Source organism: Buteo buteo, chromosome 5 (genome assembly GCF_964188355.1).
Source record: "Buteo buteo chromosome 5, bButBut1.hap1.1, whole genome shotgun sequence".
Lineage (NCBI taxonomy): Eukaryota > Metazoa > Chordata > Aves > Accipitriformes > Accipitridae > Buteo > Buteo buteo.
This window is the reverse complement of record NC_134175.1, coordinates 22,883,242-22,900,259: the sequence shown is the minus strand read 5'-3', so window position 1 is coordinate 22,900,259 and position 17,018 is coordinate 22,883,242. Positions and strand designations below refer to the sequence as shown.

At 41.1% G+C, this 17,018-nt stretch overlaps 1 protein-coding gene across 1 annotated transcript in view; it reads left to right on the top strand.

Annotated features, from left to right (window-relative positions):
- The window catches only part of SATB2 (SATB homeobox 2), a 131,866-nt gene that overhangs the window by 20,608 nt on the left and 94,240 nt on the right, over positions 1–17,018 (top strand). The window lies entirely within an intron of this gene.

Sequence of the window (17,018 nt, the reverse complement as noted above, 5' to 3'; positions counted from 1 at the left end):
GGCAGGAGGTGGCAGGTTGGGAAAAATCTTTCCAGAATGAACTTTGCATTTCAAGAGGCTTTTTTATACTGAACAGGTTATTTCAGTGCTTATTCTTTTGGATGAGAAGCCTGTAAGCTTCAGTTTCGTCTCCATGTCACCAATAAAATCTGTGCACTTTAGAGTAGTTTAATAGAAGCTTTGCTTGGGGATTTGCATTTTATAACTGTTGGTTTTAGTTATTTTGTATAGCTAGGTATTTGAACGTGTGAACAGAGGGAGCAGCAGTGGTGTTGAATCCAGGAGTTCCAGGCAGTGGTTAATAGCACAGGCTCCTTGTACAAACTTCTTTCCAAGCGGAGTGATAATGATTCATTTCCTCTGTCAGCCTCTGCTCTGTGAGAGAGGCTCAGATTCTTTATACAGGCAGAGCTCATGCACATGTGTTTATTTACACAATATGGTAATAAAAGCTCTGCGAGAAGGTAGTTGTTTTGTTTTTTAATATGAAACATTTCATGTCATTTTAGGGACACTTTTTTTCTGAATGTAAAAGGTCAACGTATCCCACTGTTTCCATCCTGGTAAGCCAGCTTCCTGTTTGACAGCGCTATCCATCTCAGTTAACACAGTTGCTCAACGTGTTGCGAGCTAACATGTGGAACACGCTGCGTTAGGTGGCCAAGATTTGATTCTTGGCACTTACGAAGGGAAATGGGCTTTGCAAGAAACCTGCTCCAAGGAGACATGCCATTCAGTGCAGTGATCCACACTGGCTGAGCATCTCACTTGGGGGAACCTTGCTTTTGCAGCATCTCTCTGATGTGAGAATAGCAAGGAGGGAGACAGATTGACTCACGAAGGAAATTAGTCACTGTGCAGGGAGGAAACGGCCACTGCATTTTTGAACTACAGGCTTTAACAATGAGCAGGTTCAGATACTAATTTGTTGCTTGATGTGTTGCTCGAATAACTCATCTAGAAATTAAAAGTTGAATCTCTAGTTGTTGTAATTAGCCTAAAAGAAAAGAGTTAGGCATTTTTGTCTTTAAGGCAGCAATTACCTTCCACTAGAAAACATCAGATTATATAATATTTAGGAACAACAAAAAATACCTTAAAGATCCATCAGGTAACAATTCTCTTACTTGGTCACTTTATTTACCTTCACACTGAAGGACCAGTTCTCCAGTCTTTTTTACATCCTGGACAAATACTGCAGGTCATACTGATTTTAAGATAAGAAGCTGAAGTATGCAGCATGTTCTGTAGTATGTTGCTTCTGTACTAGCTGTCTGCAAGCTGAGATGAGGTACTGGCAGAGACAGAGTGCTAATAGATCTCTCAGATTGTTTAGTTTAATGAGAAAATTTATAGAATATTGGGCTATAATCTGTCAACTGGGGTTGACAGAAGCTTGCTGCTAAATTGTTGATAAAAGGATTTATTTGGGAGCACAATTTTCTGATATTAAAAGAAGAAAACCAATAAAGCTATTTGCTTTTCTTATTCCAGTTGTAGGAAAAGTCTGCTTCTGTTCTAGTGCTTGGGATTGATTTCATTTAGCAATATACATTGATAAACAGTCACTTAGTTCTTCTTTATGCTTTAAGATCAGCTGAATTACAAGATCTGCATGAGAAGCTGAAGATCCTCAGGTGCATTTTTCAAAATGGTAAAGCTTTGAGCAACATGCTGTGCAGAACACTGACATGAGTAGGTGTCCCCGTGTCCTCCAGGGACAAAGCAAATGTGAGCTCGTCAAAGCTTTTGTATTGTAAAGGCTGTCTGAGCCATAATATAGCATGTAGTAATTGTCAGCTTTTGAGTTGGGAAAGTGTTTCATTTCGCCCCCCTCTTGTTTTGGATCACTGAAAGGAGTAGCAATGTTCCCTTCATCTTGTGGGAAGCATCTTGCCTTTGCCTGTTCCTTTTAGCACAGGGTCTCCAGTGGCAGATAAAAGAGCTAGTTGTGGGGGAAAAGAAGAGTTGTGGCAGCAGAGAGCATTGCTATGCGATTTCACACCGCCTTCGCTGCGGCTCGCCGTGGCACTTCTACAAACCTGCTGAGGCTCGAGCAGGCTGTGTGCGCCTTGTGTGTAGGGCCCTGCCTCACACTTGCCAGCTGTATGGCAGCATGGCAGAGTCTGGGTGCCAGAAAGGAAACGTGGCATCGAGGGGTAGGTGGTGCGTTGCCTCCCCGAGGGGTCTGTGCGCCCAAAAGGGGGCCCTGCCGCAGGGCTGCCTGCCTGGGCAGCAGCCTAGAGCTGCAGAGCTCCCCGAGGAGGTGACGCTGCATCCGAGCATATGAGCTGTAGCTTGCGTGCACAGCTACCGTCTGGCCTGGAGCCTCACGTACTGGCTTGTGGTCACTTGGTCACTCAGCTTATCACGGCTAATTTTTAGTCCTGGTCATTAGGTAAATTGAGAAGCCTTAGCATAAATAATCTTGAAACAAATATGTGTCAGGAGGTATACATGAAGGTGGCCCCGTGCCTCACTGGAAGAAGCTCTTCATTCCCACACAGTTTGGGCAGGACACATTTATTCCACAAACAGCTGGTTGTGAACATTTTTTGTCGATGGTGGCGAGAGCAGAGACTTTTCCAGCGAGTACTGCCCTTGTGAAACTTCCCTTTTCTGACAGGAGCTGTGAAAAGTCTTCTGGAACAGCATGGGAATTCGTTAACAGCTTGGCACTGGGGTGTGAAAGTTGGTGGTGTGAATGGCAACAAAGGTTTAATAAACATTTATGTATTTTTCTTTCATCACTTGAGTTTACACCTGACACTAGGGAACCTGCTTCATGTGCCTTCCAGAGAGGAAAAGAGCCATGCTTTAAAGGGGCACCTGTTCTATGTGTACTTTAATAACATTTACATGCCCTGATACGATTTTTTTTGTTTGCGTGGGTGGGTGGGTGGGGTGTTCTAACTGGGCTTTGCAAGAGAAGGGAACTGATATATACATACAGTATACAATGCTGAGTGCTGGGACCAAAGTAGTATGAAAGTAGCTGCAGTCTGGAGTACCCTGTGTGCAGTCCTGCAGCTTTGGGACCTGCTGTGAAAGCTGGTTCCCTCCTCAGTGTGGGGTAGAGGAAGAGCAGTGCTAGTTTGATGCTTTTAACAAGTTCTACTTTCTTAGAATCCATATGGAAAAGAAAATAGTGTGGTTTCTTGTGGATATATGTATATATGTTTTTTTCTTTTGACCAGTTCCTTGTTAGCTGTTGTGAGTGTATATGCAGAACTGATGTACATTGTCTGCAAAAGCTTGCAAAGCTGAATGGGCCATTGAAACGGAGTTTGCCTTCTCCTCCCAGGTGCTTCTGCTAGGTGTGTTGGCAGGGCAGTGTGGAGTACCTGCCCTGACTGCTGTCTGTGCACTTGGGTTAGTTGCTGTGGGTGGCCACCACAAGGAAAGGGGTGTACAGAAGAGTGAAATGGCGCTGAGATGCCAAATGGAGCAGAAGGAGAGGTGAGAAAACAGTGGAGGGAAGTTAACACAGAGCGAGAGAAACATTAGATCTTTCCCATCCCTGTCACTGTAGAGATTGCCAAACCCTGGTTCTCAAGCAATGTATTGCCATGAGCGCAGCCGCTGCAAGAGGCAGTGCCTTGTATTAATGCCTTGGAGGCCCTTCTTCATACAGTCTGGTTTCTTCTAGTGGTGCTGAGTGAAGAGTGGGAAGCCTTGTGGCTGCAAATTGCTTGGGGTGGCTGGTCAGAGTGGAAGGCTGGAAGGAGACGCTGGCAGTGGTCAGTGGGGAAGCAGTAGGACAAGAAGGAGAAACAGAAAAGGTTTAGGTATCTTGCCTTGCTATGTGGAGTTGCAGTAGCTGGGCATGGAGGAGAGTGATGCTCTGTGGGGATCGTGATTTAGTGAGCTGAGGTCAGACAGCATCGGCCCTGACAGCCTTGCATGACTGGAGTGGGGAAGACGAGAATTTTGCTGCTGCCAGGCAGTGCCTGGCCAGAGTAGTTGATGGGGTACCTCTGCGCTAATGTCATGACACCCAGAGATGTATCTCAGAACCAAGTGTCCTTCTCCAGCTGCCTTGCCTGCGAGGCTCTGATGTTGCTTGCAGCCACGGGAAGTTGTGAGACAGGCTTGGCTTGGCTTTGGTGCTTCTGCAGAGCACTGCGCTCTGGAGCACTAGCGGAGCTGTCCTTGCAGCAAGCTGCAGCAGAGAGAAAGGTGGCTTTCCCGACTGCATAGCAAGGAAACCAAGGCACAGACATGTATGTAAGGGCTCTCCCCTGGATCCACAGCACACGTGGCTGGGGCAGGAAGGAACCCAGACTGCAAGTGTGTTCGTTTCCCTCGAGGGTCTAAATACGTGAGCTCAGCCCTGCTCTCTGCTGTTTATTGGAAGCCTCTTGCACTCACAGCCTGCGTTCAAGTAGTATTTCAAAGCAAAGGCTGGATCTTTGATAAGGTGACATTTAGCGAATCAGTCCAAACCCCAGGCTGCTGTGTGTGAGAATGTGGCAGCCTGAATGCTGGGCTCCTTCACTCTGGCTAGCCTTTGTGAGACCAGTATGACCATCTTGCGACTTAACCGGATTATAACCACCTGTACAAATATTTGAAGGGTGTAGATACTGATGAAGGAATAGATTTGCCTAAGCTGGTCCAAGAAGGTAGGGCTCTGGGGCAATTGGAAGGACCTCAGTGGATGATTAGTAGGGAAAGATCCTGTAAAATTTTCCCATCTCTGCTGTCTCCAGGTCCACAGTAGCTTCCAATTGAATGTCAGGTAAAGGCAGAACATACCAGCTGGGGGCTGTATTGAAAATGCACAAACTGGTTTTATATTTCTGTATCAAGAAAGGTACAGTAAAAGTGTGGTGAAACCCTGCTAAACTGTGCTTGATGTATACAGCTAAGTTTGCTGCAGCTGGGAAGACCAGATACGCTATTTTTAACACAAGTGCAAGGTAGCAATATGGGAAAAATGAGAGGAAACCTGAGTTCAGGTTTCTCCTGTGAATAATGTGCAATAAATTACAAGGGTGCTATAATCTGGGATCTTCTGACTCCTCAGCCAAGTGCCCAGTGTCATTTTTGTCTGAGCTGTGGCTCCCTGTCTATGTGATGAAAGACCTTCTAGTCAGTATTATTCTGGCTTTAATGAATAGGAGAGACACTAGTGATATAATGACTTAAATAACAAGACATTACAGCGATCAACAGACTAAACGTTGGGTCATTTTCTGGCTCTGTCACTGTTTGCTGCTACTTTTTTCTTTTCCGTTTATACAGAGATGACATGGTGGTCTCACCTAACAGAGTTGTCAGTCCATGTAGAGTTGCTCTATTTCTCTCAGCTCAAGCTCTTTTGCTGCAGAGTATGATCACCCTGCTAAACCAATGCATCTTAAATCAAAACAAAACAAAACCCACTCCAAAACAAACAAAAGAAACCAACCCAGCCCTCTTTGAAGCTCTTTTCAGCAGTTCCATCTTACTCCATCTATAATTAATGGCTCTTTACCTTTAGTAATCCCCTTTGCCCACCTTGCTTCTACTGGGGACACTTTTTGTGGGTAAGCTCTTCTTTCTTCTCTCCAGTTTTGCAGGTGAAATTGTAAAAGGCCCAAATCAAACAATTTAACAGTAATATACATGAAGGGTACGATGGTACGATGTCACATGGACACCTTGCGGTAAACTCTGACATGCAATTTCATGACAGCTTGTCTGGAATTGCTAAGCAGACTGATTTTCTTGCAGTGATACTCAGCCATCCAGATCAAAGTTATCCTTGTAAAAGCTGCTCCTTCTTGAATTGTACATTGCTTGAGTTGTATTCTTTGTCTTTCTCCGTTGTTTGAAGAAAGTGGGCTGAGTACTACTCAATATTTATTTCCCTCCCTGTATACAGATATTTACCAGCAAATCACTGTTTTGTCTACTCTACAAAACTTCATGACAACTGTAAGTGAAACTCAATTACAGGAACCATGAGAGAAAGTCAGAATTTAATGAGAATATTGAAAACCTCTTCCTTCTTTGTTTCTTTGATAGGCATTTCAGTGAATAATGGACACAGGGTTTGAAAGACACTGTTGTTCAAGGTTCAGCATCTCATGCCATTTCAATTAAAGCCCCAGAGTTCTCTTTAAACATTGCTTGGAACTCTTAAGAAATCTTACGTAAAAAATAAAAGAAGAGGTAGAGGTTGAAGCTGCTTATATTTGTAGGGTTTACTAAAATTAGTGTGGGCTTTCTTTTGTGGAAAATGTGACACAGAAAGAAATGTTAGGATGTCATATTCATATATATAAGAATATATTTTATGTTTTATTTTGTTTTATATATATAAACACATATATTTATAGTTTAATCTAGAATATAAGTGCACACATATATTTTATACATATGCACACATACAAATGTGTATTTATATAAAAGTATAATACATATATGGAAACAAAAGATCAAAATCCAGTTAATAACCCAACCTTTCAGGTTACTTTTCACCCTCATTCTCCATCTGTAGTGTTATTTTAAGTAACCTCTTTATCCCAACAGCATGAATTCTAGTGAATACTTGATTTTTTTATAAGTTCACCATGAAAGTTCTTAACTTCTAACCAGCAGTCGGGAAGTGTCTCTCCTTTTCTTCGTGCCACCCCCCCATGCTGATGTGTATAGAAGTTGCCACGTGGTATTGGCTTTCTGATCCCAATATATTATTTACAGGATTCTTGTGATGGAACAAAACCTCTACAAATAATAGTCTATTTTTCTAGATGGCAAACATCTGGGTAGTATAAGTAAATGGGTAATTTATTAGTGTTTGAACAGCTTAGAGGAGGGTAACCAAAGGTAGCCGTGAACAGCTCAGCACTTCTGTCTCATTTGCTGTTTGTGACCGAGCACAGCACCGCTCGTAAGCGGGAGTGGAGGGAGCGGAGTGGACAGAGCAGGCTTCAGCTGTCCCAGTGAAACGCCCCTTCTTCCTTCCCTGCGTGTCTGTGAGACTTCGCATACCTGCGATGGGAGTTTGAGGCCAAGCGTTTTGAAATGCATCATGTTTTAGTGACGGCTCCAGAGGCTCTAGTGGACTTGTTGCAGTGGCGTGTGTGTCATTTGTTTGTTCCATGGTCATAGTGGATCAAACTCTGACTGTGCTATGGGTAGATATCATTAAACCTTTTGTTTCTCTCTCTCCCCCTTTGTTTCTGAGAAGTATTGCTAAGGCCGTAACAGCAAATCTGTGCTTCTGTTTGGTGAAGGCTGTATTCTTTAGTGCTTTCCATTCACTTTATGTTGCAGGCCGTGTGCAAAAAGATAACGCTGCAGGACAGAAGTTTCTTCAGGCTTTGCACTCTTCAAGGGAGGATTTTCATGGATTATGCCAGTTTTATAAACCAATGAGGAACTGCTGGGGAAATTGAGCCACAGGCTTTTTTGTGTCACTGCAACCCTTATATACCCTTATAGTAGTTTGGGGTAAAATAAAAATCAAGTTCACTCCGAAAGGCCTGTGTGTACTCAATTAAAAACTTAGACCAGTGCATAATAAATTCTAATTTTTCTTGGCCCCCTTCCCAACCTCTCAGCTAAGACCACAAGCCCATGAACCACTGGTATTTTTGAGGAAAATTAGGAAATGGTCTTTATGAATTTTAATTTAAAATAAAATTTTGTTGTCTTTTTCTTGCATGAATTTGATAATGAAACAGTGCTGTATTTAAAAATGGGAATAAATTAGGTTAGACTAGGTCTTCCTCTGTCCAGAAAAGGAAAATGAGGTGCAGTTAGCAGCCTGTTAGGTAACAAGTTAAATATTTAAACATTCGGTAGTATGAGGAGAGCAAAGCCTGGTGGTGGTTAACATGTTAGGGTAGCTTTTTTTTTTCCTTATTTTTTTTCCTTTTTTAGACATTCTTGTCTGCTGAGACTTATTTTTTTTTCAGTCCCTGCTCTAGGTAAAGGAAGCAGTATTTTAACCCTGTGGCACGAGGGATGCTTTTCGCTCCAGCTGCAGGTTTCCTTGCCCCATCTGCCTTCCCCACAGGGACACAAAGCTGAGCTCTCCTCCAGCCACTTCTTTCTTTAACCTAGCAGAGGCAGGGCTCATCCCCCAGATTGGCTTCTGCTTATTGGGAAGCATCTCCCAACTTTTAGGATCTCTGCTTTGCCTTGGGCGTAGGTTCCCCTATGCAGCATTTATAATGGATATGCTGTTGGGGAGAAAGCAGTTTTTTCTGCTGGCTGGTCTGTCTGAAGTCCATTTATCATCAGTGCCCCAGTCTGGATCTCACTGCACCTGTGAAGGGGAATTGGTTTGAGCATGTGGAGAGCAACAGTGCTGGCTGCGCGGTCCCTTGCAAGCTCACGGTGTAGGGCAGTGCTTCTCAGTCCCCGTTAACCACATAGACAAGCTAAGCATGAAAACCAGTTTGTTTTGAAACTGAAGACCTGACAAAGCAAAGGGAGAAAATGTAAAGGGGATAAACAGAAAGTGTTTCCTGGTTATTAAAAAAAAAAACAAAAAGAGAGAGGGCAAGCACTGACCCCTGTTCTGTGTCTGGTCATCTCTTTAGGAAAGATCCTTCTGGCATTGACAGCAAAGGGTCAACTCTGAGGGTTTCTCGCTGCTGCGTGTGAGCATTGTAGAAGGGACCTGGTTTTAATCCTCCTGGCCCTTATTGGACTATAAATGAACCTGTCAATCAGCAGCTGTATTTGATGTTTGCATCTTTTCGTACCAGTTGAATTTTACAAGGGCAATCTGCCCTGCTGCATTGTTTGTCATTGGGGGTCTGCCAGAGATTAAATGGCTGCATTTACAGAATGGAAAAGGATGAGCAAAAGACCATGCTATTAGTCACCTCCTTTTGCCTACTATCCTGCTTACTGGAAACTCACTCAGAGAGTACTGATGAAGGTTCAAATTCAAGCTGTGGCTGAGAGAAGTGGGGTGTATGTCTTCCTCCTGTCCACTGAGCTACTTGGTTATTCAGGGTGCATGTCTCTTCGTCTCTGTACTGATGCAGGGCTTATGGAGAATTGCTCATACTCTGTCTCTTCGTCTCTGTACTAATGCAGGGCTTATGGAGAATTGCTCATACTCTGTCTTGCTTTCGGCCAGTGAATACCTTTGATTTGTCCACACAATTAAAAAAAAAAACCTGTTTATACAGGTGTGATTGAAAGAAGGCATTGCATCAAGTTGAATGAGATGAGGTTGGGGTATTTTTCACTGGGTATTTATGGGCGATTTTACTTTCAACTTTATTCAAACAGAAAAATAATTCTTCTAGGATGAAGTAGCTGTCAATTAAACAATAAAGCTATAGTAATCCTGGGATCTGGGGTCTGTATTTTATTCCGTTTTCACTCCCCAGTTTTGTATGTGCAGCATCTTTGACTTCACCTGTCTGTTTCCACAGTTACAAATAAAGAGTTAAATTCAAACAAGCAAACTAGGAGGAGAATGCGTGTGCCAGTCAGGATTCTTAGCTAAATTGCTTTCATACTTTGTTTTTATAAGATATTTACTGCTTAGCCACATTTTGGCCTTTTTCCTTTTTCTAACAAAAATCATTATGTGGGATAGCTAGTAGATGGTTCCTCCTTTCACAGTGACAACTCCATGCTACAAATGTCCCTTGGCATAGGGGTTGTTAATTCATGGCAATTCGTGTACCTTTCTGAGTAGGTTTTTTTTCGGCACCAGCTATAGAATCTGTGAAATAGTCGGGGGGGGGGAAGTGTTTATCTTATGTTGTAACTGAGGATGGACCAAATGCTTGAGGAAAAGAATGTATCAAATAATGAGCTATAGATAATACTAAATAGTTTCAAGATCCTGGAAGGAGATGTTTAGGCAGAATTGTGCAGCAGTCAGCATAAGAAAATTGACATTTTGTGAAGTGCTACTGTAGAATGTGTTTCAAACATCACTATTTATGTATCCATTTCTATAGATAGCATCAATTACATATTTTTAAATGTTGATGATGGGTCTAAAAACTACGTGCATTACAAACATAAAAGTTTCTTTTTCTGTGGCTTGAGTGTGGAGAACAAGTCTTTTTTTGTTAATCTGAAAGCTGTATTTGTTTGCTTAAAAGAATGAAGAATGGTATTTTGTTGGTAATATTCACAAAGATTTATTAATATTTTATTGTGGAGCTTTTAAATAGAGGGCTACGCATACTAGTTCTTTTTTTTTTTCTGATAGCTCTGCTAAAAGAGCATAGCAACACTATGCATTTGCATTTTCTGATCACTAAAAATCCCCCCTACCATAAATGTGTATGTGAAATTGAGAACCTAATTAAAAGATTAACAGCATGTACAGTACTTTACCCAAAAGGCATGTGTTAATTTGTTAAAACACTAAAGATTTTTATGCTGTCTTTTTTGACGCTATCAAAATATTTTCAGTGGAACTGGTTGAACCTGGTCTCTTTATTATAAATTCTTCTGCAGAGTAAGATGACTTAATTTCATATCTAATTGCATAAGGAATTATAAATTATCTTTTCTAAGAGACCTATGACACTAAAATGCAGAATGAACAAATAAAACTGATTTGTTCTAGTACAAATGAAGATATATGGCAGTATTTTTATTACAGACACCATTTGTTTGGGTTGAGTGTCTGAATATTTTACAATAAGATACAAAATGCTCTTTGTCGAGCAGTCGTTCTAGCAATGCATCTTAAGGTGTTTTACAACTAATTGCCATGAAACGAAGAAACCCAAATCAACAAAAAACAGCCCCACCCATAAAATAAAACCCTATGCAGAATGGGATAAATCTGTTGCAAAGGAAATATGTTTTATATGCATTCATAGAAGCAGCGGGATCTGCCTCTTGGATCAAATATGGAACTTTTCTTTTGTTCGCAAAGACCTGTTGATTTCAAAAGCGTGCTTTATCTCAGAAAAAGGTGACTTGCTGTATGTGAAATGGTAGTTTCCAACTAGGAATGAGATGCCATGATCTAGACTAGAGCACACAGGTGAAGGATTACAAGTCTGATTTCTAGTGGGGAAGTGCGGTTGGTGTATAGGACAGTGTACTGGAGGTGGGCATTTCTCTGATGTAAAGGGAAATGTAGGTCCTGCCGTGGCCCCTTTAGTGCCATGTAACCCAAGGGGATGCTGTGGTGCTGCAGAGTTAGGATTTCCTTCCCTCCTGGGGACTTCTGGAGGAATCTTGAACAAATCCCCCTTCCTTCCCCTAAAGCACAACCAGTAGGTATTCTTCAGAAACAACTGGGTATTTACCAGTACAAAGTGATGTATTACTTTAAGAAGTGAATATTACCCTTGTAGCAGAATGTGGTAGTAACTGGCAATTATTAAAGATTTGTCTTTTGTAACTACCCTTGATGGAATTTTATTCTGTCATTGAAAGTTTAAAGTGGATTATAGTAAATTTACCATTTTGTACTGAACTGTGCCAGTGTTGGTGCCAAGGCTGTTTGAATGTTACTGAACGTCTATTTAACCAGATTAGATTCAACCCTATTACATTATTTAGTGCTAGTATATTGTTCATAAGGGAACAAATTAATATTCCACTGACCTTTTGAGGGTTGAATTAATAAATTTATCACAAGGATTAGTTTGGTATTGTATAATAGAGAAGTTCTTTTATTTATTTTTGCCAGAAGTACTTTTATTACAAAGTTTACTGATATAAAGCTGCTTCTGTTAAGCTGATTGTTTTTCCCACATACTAAAAGACCGGTGCCAAATTGTCTAAATCCCAACGTATGTATGCATTTATGAATTTTTCTAGAAGGGGGCCAAAAGGGCTGTATGGCACTTCATAAAGGCAAGTAGGAAAGAAATGTAATAATTTTTAGCTCGAGAGCTTCCATGGTCTGGTGTGAGTCATATGAGCCAAAAACTGCAGCATTTATGATAAAATGTGGATTACACTTTTAAAAAACATTTATGCCTAATAATCCAAAGTGATTTCAGTAACAAAGTTAAGGAATATTTTTATTACCATAAAACCATGAGATTATTTTCCCTTACCTTCCTGTAGCTCTGTAGTAAAATTTCATTTTTCGAGGACTTTTTATGCTTTATGATTTTGAGTGTGTCTGTACAGGAAAGCAGGGAGGGAGAAAGCAAAAAAGAAGAGAGACAGCCAAGAGAGCAAGTGTTTCTATGCTGTTTGTAATAACAATGTCATGTCTCTGTGAGGGACAGCAGGGTGATTTTTGGTAGTGTGGTAAGCACCTGCACCATCTCACTGAGGTACAGCAACTCCCCTGTCCCACTCTTCTTCTCCTTCTTGTTGAAGCGAGGTTGGGACAGAGTTGCAGGTACGGCTGTAGTACTGACGTGGCACTGTGGTGCCCCATGGTTGCAACGTGGGTTTTGTGGAAGGAGGGGCGGTTACAGAACAAAATTGCCATCAAACATCTTCAAGGCTTCTCCTGAATCCTTCCCTTATTGATCTGTGTCTCTTGTGCATAAACTCTGGTTTTGCATGTAAATGTGAGGGAGATGGAGGAATCTTAGCTGCAGATGGAAAAAAACCCCCAGTGTCTTGATATTTTAAAAAATCCAGAATTAGAAGGAGATAAATTTATGTAGCCTTTGCACCATAATAATGTGGAAAGACCTGACACAAAGCCATAAGGCTTTTTTCACAGATTCAGTTGTCTGGAAATTGTGCAATGCTGTTTAAACGGAATGACTTTTAACAGATCGCAATAAATAAATAAAAAAAAAATAATCATGTTTTCACCAAGGATTACATGATGGCAGTGCTAACTCCCATGCAATTAATAGACAGCATGTACTTTGTTTTCCTTTGAGTGCTTAGCATTTTGTCTAGATTTTATCTGGCCATGTATCCAGGAACTGGGTATGGATGCAAGCTGCTGTTAATTGAACTGTATTTAGGACTATTAAAACCATCCTATGTGCTGTACGGCAAGATGTGTATCTATATTTGCATTTGCAGCAATGTAGCTGTAGCATGCATATCCTGTAGTAGATAGGCAGCCCCTAGTCCACATATTTTTAGATACAAAATGTAAGTGGTTTATGACAAAATAACTTCTTATGTGGACATAGCATTTGTCTTTTACAAAACCTGCAGTTATTTCCCAGAGCAGTTGCAAGGTGCAGTTTGTATCTTAACAGGAAGAAAGATGGGATGTTTTAATTTTGGTGTGGATTGTTGGCCCATTGAGTCAGGTCTTGAGTTGTAGCAATTTCTTTATAGAGGGAGGCTGGTCCTGGTTTCCCCGGTCTCGTACATCTACTGAATGTCTTTTTACATCCAGCTAGTTGTGTGATGTAGTATTTAGGGGTAAGAGGATGCTGTATGATACAAGGAGTGATGAGTTTAAATCTGGAAGCAAAAAAAATCCCTTATGTCTGTGCTTGCTTGCTTAAGTAATTTATATAACATGCTTTATAGAAAAAGGGCTATGTTCGTACAGAAGGAGGTGCCAGAATGCTAATAGAAGTATAGTAGCTCATCTGATGGGTGGGACAGACTTCTGCATGCTATTTGGAAACAAAATTAACCCTGTGTGGGAGTATAATAACTAGCATTGTTAATTCTTGACATTTTCTTTCGCATACTTCTGGGGCTCTTAATGAGGGGAGCTTCAGCTTCTCTTTAAAAATTTAATTTGTAGAGGTAAAAAATAAAATCTTAGAGGATTCCATCAGAAGCTTGCGAGCATGATCCTGTCTTTGGCATGAGAACATGGAATAGGAAAGAATCCAAGCATTTTAATTTGCTGGGAACAAAAAGAAGCTGGTTGGTAACTTTGGGATACAGTATTGCTCTCTGAAGCACATTACTTGCGGGTGTGCAGGCATGTGACAGTGTGATCGCACATGGGTCTGTGTTGGTTTCAAACATGCCTGGGGCCTCCTGTGGCCCTTTCATTATTTCTGAACCTTTGGCACCGAGTGTCAGTGGGGGATGTGTGGAGATGGGGAAACAAGAGAACTAGGTATTAGAATTCAGTAGCAGATTTAAATTAAGCAGAAACCTCAGTATGTTATAAACTTGTAAGGCTATATATACACTATGGCATGTGGCTGGACCATAGTCATGCTCAGCAAACCACTGAATATTATAGGACAGTTCATATGTTTTCTAATTCTTCCAGAAAAAAGAGGATTTCAGTACTTGAGTAATATCTTGTTATTCCATTCCTACTATCGGCAGCTCAGCAATTTGAACTTGCAAAAATAGCAGATTAGATATTTCCCTGAAACTACATGGACTATTTAGTGTCTTACTGATGTTCTGGCAGAACAGTGTAGGGATTGAGAAAAACTGGGGCTGAAAGTGACTTAAGGGAGCTAACGGAGTTTAGCGAAGGTTATGAAAAAGCAGTGCTTTCCATTAAACGTCCTATGAAGAGAGAGATGGGAAAGGACAAGAGATGCCAAAGCAGGAACTACATGCCATGAACATGGCTTTTGGAGCCAGGAGGAGTCTAGGCTGACGATTTCATTTGGGGCTTTGCTTCATTAGTAGGAAAAGTTAAGAACAGAAGTGAAAAAGCTGGTAGTTAACAGAGATAATGTCCTGACCTCTTAAAACTTAAGTGTAAGGTGTGTATCTCTGAGTCAAATATTCCTTGCAATAGTGGAAACTTAAATGCAGTGTTCTGGTACAACTGTAGTAAGGCCAAAAATTGAACTAGAAAGATTTGTCTTGGTGTGAAGGCTGAGTGAAATGCAGGAGTTAAATGGGCATCCAGGTGTGTGATGTGGAGTCCAAAATCAGCACACACAATGCTGTTAGTGTTCATAATTGTTGGTGCTGTAGCTTCAGTAAGGGATTCTTTACAAGAAAATTAAGCCATTTTTTAGGATAAGAGCAGTGTAAATAAAGTCAAATGCTTCTGAAGTCAGTGGAGTTTTCGATTTCCACTGATGCAATTGAGGGCAGAGGTTGAAACGTGATTTTTTTTTATTTCCAGGCATATCTCAAGCTACGTTTGAAACTTGTTTTATGTGAAGAAGTAAATAATCTGTTGGGAGGCAGGTAGAGAGCATGGGTAACAGCTTCAGATGCGTTTATCTGTAGGATCAGTAACCACTGTTGATTGTTTGCAAAGAGCTTGTTTGGGGTGTTCCATCCATGTAATTTTTCAGCTGTATCCTAACACAGAAAAACAAACTCAATACAGCTATTCTGGAGTGAGTTATTTACCTACAGGAGCGATAGGCCAAAGCCATTTTACTACAGAACATTTTTCCTTATAGGAAAGCCATCCATTTGCAGGATATTTTTTGTTTATGATCTTCACAGTAATTTGATTATTTTTTATAATATATTGTAGAAGCTTTGGTTTAGGTCCTTGCTTGCTTATGTGAATACCTGAGATACAGTGACTTAGACTGGGACAACAAAATAGAAGTTACCCATAGGAGTCCTCCTACCTCTGCAGAGTCATGGAGAAAGATGACCTGTGTCCTCAGAGGAAGAGAAGCATGGGAGCTCTGAGACTGAAAGTGGGGAAGCATGTTTGTCTTAATATAGGTCAGATTTGACTTTGTTTCAAGTACTTTTCTTAAGACCAGAGGAAGGAGAAAGCTGCAGAGTAGGGAGACATGAGAAGCCTGAGGTTAGGAGCCTCACAGTAGGCTATGGTGTTGCTTTAGTTTATGTGTGTGTATGTGTTTGATTGAAGGTGGGGATGGCAAATATCCACCTTTTTGGCAAGGACTGAGTAATTGGTCTTTAGCTTGACTAATATGTATGTGTATGTGGGAAGGTTTTAAAAGAAGGAGAAAATATTTGTTGATTTGGACTATTTGTGGTTGAAATATCATAAACACTTGGATGTAATAAGAGAAATACAGTAACATTTTGTTTTCAGAGAACTTGTTAGAAATATTACTTGAAATTAAGATTCATATATTTTGCAGAGGAGCTTTCTTTGTGAGGCTTTCATGTAAAGGCAGGGTTCCCTGTCTAACTGCATCCATAAATCAAGATGGTACCTTCTCTTCTTTGGAACTTAAGGTAGAGTTGTTTTTAAAGCATAAGGCGGTTAGTACTTGTCCGTAGATTTTTAAATAGTGCACAAATGCACAAGATTTTTCTTTGATTTACTTTTTTTTTTCATGTATTAACAAGGTGGTTATGTAGGAACATTCATCAGAAGCTTTAGAAATCGTGGGAGATTTATGATGTCATATGATGTCATGACAGCAATACCCTGCATTGTAAAACTTCAGAGCAACTACTGCTGTACCACCAGGGTGAATAATGGAGTATTCATTCACTCCTACCAAATCCCAACATCAAATATTCCACAGGCTCTCTTAAAACAGAAATTGTGCCTATAGGAATGTGTAGTGAGAAGTTACGCTTAGGAGGGTGTAATCGGAGTACCTCAAAAGGAGTGATATTTCAGTTCCCAGAAGCTGTCATGTTAAGGCTGCACAAAAGCTAGAGACTCACTGAGGTAAAAGCTCTTCAGATGGAAGTGGCTGAAAAAATCTTGGCTAGCTCGTGAGAACAAGTACTAGAGGCCAAATTCTGCTCTGTTACACCATCCTACGTTTGGACTAGCGCCAAAGACGAGCGCTTTCCCCGCTGCAACTAGACTGGAGGGAGTACAACTCTGAGGGGTCTGAGCAACCAGTGACTCGACTCTAAACCACACATAAAACGAGTTTAGCAATCTTGGACTGTTGAACAATGATTCATTTTATAATATGACCGCAAAATGTAGCTGAGTTGGTAATGATTGCTTCAAACAGCTCAAGCAACTGAATGAGCAAGGAGGAGTCGGGATTACCCTTAGCCCTACTAAGTGTCCTTGTTGGGCCGGAGGTCAAGGCTTCCCGGTATAGCTTTTGCCTGGGGCTGCATGGGCAGGCAGGGGAGAGCTCTGCCTGCAACAGAGGCAGACAAAGGTCTCATTCTTTAGTGGTAAACGTGCCTTGACAGCCACCACTGTATACTAACACTTAAAACAAAATGAAAGGAAATGTTAAGTCTGCTGCATGTTACTTGTTCGGGATGTTAACAGCGGTATGGCAAATACATCTATAGTA